General features: G+C 31.2%; 1 protein-coding gene across 6 annotated transcripts in view; it reads left to right on the forward strand.

Annotated features, from left to right (window-relative positions):
• Positions 1 to 2,097: 2,097 nt before the first annotated feature.
• The window catches only part of LOC106464969, a 22,777-nt gene continuing 20,762 nt past the window's right edge, over positions 2,098 to 4,112 (forward strand). For 4 of the 6 annotated variants that reach the window (XR_002611869.1, XM_013925144.2, XM_013925145.2 and 1 more), the window contains exon 1: positions 2,098 to 2,142. The gene's annotated coding sequence lies outside the window, so the exon portion shown is untranslated. Of the gene's footprint in view, positions 2,143 to 2,218; positions 2,324 to 4,112 lie in introns of those variants that run through there. The other 2 variants (XM_013925146.2, XM_022392778.1) reach the window with 2 other exon arrangements.

A 4,112-nucleotide genomic window follows, 5' to 3' on the forward strand; every position in this document is an offset into this window, starting at 1 on the left:
TCTGCCAGGCTTATATACTAATAAAGAGGCATCACCAACATTCTTGGAGTTCCGCGATTATTCAAGAAATTCACCAACATGCTACCAGCGTCACCTGACTTCCGCTGTCGTAACAATAGCGTAGCATTATTTCACCTTGTTACCGAAATGAGTTGAAAAGAAGAAACAAATGTTTCGAAATGAGAGAGAAAAAATACATTTTTGAACGATTGATATTAGCCATCCATACATTCACTTTGGAAAGTTTTCTTTACTTCTTTTCTTGTTTTTTAATTGCAGTGTTTCAATAGACATAGGAAGGTTGTATTTATAACCAAGTACTGAATACAAAGAGGTTCCAACTGTAATATCTAGTGTTTATCTGTTATTGGCTAGTAATTCCTGTTTCACTCTGTACTTAAGCTTTTTAAAGGAAAACCAAATTCCGAAAAAAGCTAAATTCAAGGGGTAATGATAACATCGTTTACACTAGAATTATGATTTTTTTAATGACTACTAGTTATTAACAACACTAATACAACGGATACTCCGTTTGAAACTATGTCTCCTCAGTGAAATTGGTTGATACCATTGTTTTGGTTTTTGAGTTGTCATGTAATATAAAAGAAGCAGAAGAAAAATTAAGAACAAGAAATTCAAACTTTCTGCTATGATAGTTACTAGACATTCCCAGAAGTTGTGACTCAGTAATTACATAAATATTGTTATAAAGGAAAACACTGTGTTACGACAGCGGAAGTCACGCGACGCTGGGAGCATGAGCGCTGGAGTTTCTAGAAGAATCAGGGAATCTTGCGAATGTCCCAGCGTTTACTAGACGCCCTCTTTTTAGTATATAAGCCAGAGATAGATTGAAGAGAAATAATTGATAATTGAGTCAAGTGAACAGTAGGCACCGTAAGTAAAGTGTGTGAATCGCTGTGAATTATAGCTTGTTTATAAAAGTAGTTAAGTTAAAGCGACTGCGGCAATTCTGTGTATTGCAAAGTTGTATCGCAAAAGAATAAACTAGTTGAAATTAAGAAAGGACTTGTATCGCTGAAGTTCCTTGGAATGAATTTATACCGGAAATTATCAAACGAGCAGATACGTAACAACTGTATAGTATTGTAAAGTTCTGATGATCTCTTGAGGAGATATTTAAAAAACCATTTTGATGAACAATCCGAGCCATCCCTCTTAGGCAGTACTACATCCTGCCTGATGTAAATTGGTATTCAGGTATTGTATCTAATAGCAACAAACGGGAAGCCAGACATTGAAAAAAAAAGATATTCTGTCTCCACTCTTTTTTCTTAATAAATGTTTAGAAGTAGATGTAGACAAACGACCCACAGCCTCTGAACTCTTAAAAGTATTGGAAAAATTACTGTTATATTAATAGGCCGTTTTCTTTTGATTTGAACCTTTTATCCTTATGACATAAATCAATATCATTAAATGTAAGAATTCATTGTTATTCTTGGCTGTTCATCTTACAGAGTGAGAACTTTAACTTAATAATTTAATATTTATTTTGTTATATTCATAATTCTCATACAATATCAACTTTTACTGCTGAAAAAATGGTATAATTTTTACATCCCTGACCAACTTTTAATTAAATAATTTTATTTTGTAAAAAGTTTTAGTTATACATACTAAATACTATACTAAAGCATTTTCTTTGAAGTAAGTTAACTGACAGTGTAGAAGGACGTTTCCACGATTTTCTTATGTAATGACTTCTTTGTTTGTTAAGCGTAAAGCTGTTATTTGGGCTATTTGCGCTCTGTCCACCGCGTGGAATCGAACCCCAAGTTTTTACGTTGTCAGTCGATAAAAATATTGTTGATCCGCCGGGGTCTTTTCTTATGTAGCAAGTATTACAAGGATGCCCCTTGATGTGAGAATACTACCACTGGATAATGAATGACAATAATTACTTTACTTTAAACTTCGACATCCTTTTTATAATAAAGTAGGTAATTTATAATATTATAGTATTAAATTAAATTAATAGACATGACATGATATTTAAGTTATATTGTTAAAAATGGAAGACTTCATAATTATATTTTCTATTTAATTTATCGTAATATCTTTTAGGATGGCGTTGCTAGCTTCAGATCGCAGCAAGAGAAAAGTAGGGGAAAGAAATAGGTAACCAACGTTATTTATACTCTGTGTTATCATAACAATAACATTAAGTATTTTTATACACATACATTTTCTTTAAAGTGGATATTGGATGCTTTACTGAATGCCCAAAATTCACTTCAATTTATAGCTTACTTGTAGAAGAAGTTATGTGAGGAAAACAAGCTTAAAAATAAAATTAAAAGTAAGAACTCGCACTTAGTTACTACTACTACTATAGTATATCTTTATTAGTGTTAGTTACTATTAGTATTACTTCTACTAGAAATAGCAGTAATAATAATAGTAACTTAGTTATTTAGTTGTAGTGTGAATTCTTACTGTATGCGTATATGAAATTCATCGTATTACTATTATAGCCCAAAGTAAATGTTAGGGTAATCGTATTATTATTACTACTACTACTAGTATTAGTATTACTACTTTTTAATTTCTTACTTGTGTTAATGTTAGCAGTAGCCAGTATCAATAATCGGAAAAGGGTAGTGATATTAATATTGGCAAGAATTTAGTTACAACTTACAGTAAATTTAACAGTCATTTATATGGGACATCAAATTGTGTAAACTATAAAGGTGTGGTGATACAATATGAGTATTTTATCGCAAAGCTGTGATAAGATTGTATCGATACGTCATCTGATACAATATGATTTATGCATCTTCACGAAATTTGGCAAGCTTTCAGTAAAAATTATAAGTTTTTGTACAGAATTTCTAATAAACAATTTTTACTAAAAATTAATGATTCAATACAGGAAGATGAGTATTGAGTACTACATGTTGTCTTTGTTTCTTTTATCAAAAACATTACATGCATAGTAACATAACAAATTAACAATAACAAAATAGATAGATATTAACGTTTCTTATTTTACATCTCTGGCCATAGAATTTGACCTGAGAATTTGAAAAAGCACTGTAAAGTGTGAAGTGCTTGAATAAGACAGTGTTAGTAATATAGATAATAAATTACAGACAAGACTGTCAAACTTTGTAATAAAATATTAATTAATCTTCTGTATCTATCTATATATGTATCGTATCGACTACTATTATGAGATATGCACCCCTAATATTGTAAGATGCCATATGAAGACAAGAAACATTGTAGGTTATGCAATGATATTGTATTTTAATGAAGAGTAATTCAGAATATTAATAATTAATCATTCTTGGGGTTCGACATCCAGGAACTTTGCCCTTCCACAATGCAATGTGTGCTGAGCAACTGAGGCAAACAAATTTTGCGACGAAGAGGAGATCCTGTTCATTCCGTATACTTTCCTGCTGTCTAGACTTGTATTCATAATGACTCTTTGTGTTTTTGATGATCTTTTGTTTTTTTCAAACCTGCAAAGGTGAAGAAGAATTGTTGTGTATTCAATTGCACTAATAACAAGTCGAATATCTTTAGTTCATATTCATGTTGAATGTGTAATAGGACTGCTGAAAAAGCATTATACAATCTTTCCAGTTCTTTTCAGAATAATTTTTCTTTTTAGTTGCTACGCTACATAGTAAGACATCGTATTTTTGTTTATTCTGGTGCATCCTGGCTGTATACATGTATTTAGTACATGGTCACCAGTCTAATCTTTTTAACTAAGTGTTGACCTTCTAACAATGTAGCACTACCTGAAATTGTTGAAACAAATTATTATTGTTTTGAACTTTATACTACACTTGTTGTGTTAGTGTTGTCATTGCTTTAACAATAAATAGAAAAAACTTCTTGTTTCTTTTGTCTTGTTATGTGATTCATTCTTTCTCTTCTCTTCATGTTTTCTCATTTTACATCATACTTCATGTTTATTTTCTGGCTCTAGTTCGATGACGAGGAACCCACTTTGAGACTAATAATGGCTGGAGACGGCTTGAATGGGTAATGAAGAAAAACTTTAATATAAGTTCAACATAACAGCAAATGTACCTGATGATGACAAAACCTTGTCGAAAAACGTTGTACATTTG

This window comes from Limulus polyphemus, unplaced genomic scaffold (genome assembly GCF_000517525.1).
Source record: "Limulus polyphemus unplaced genomic scaffold, Limulus_polyphemus-2.1.2 Scaffold1797, whole genome shotgun sequence".
NCBI lineage: Eukaryota > Metazoa > Arthropoda > Merostomata > Xiphosura > Limulidae > Limulus > Limulus polyphemus.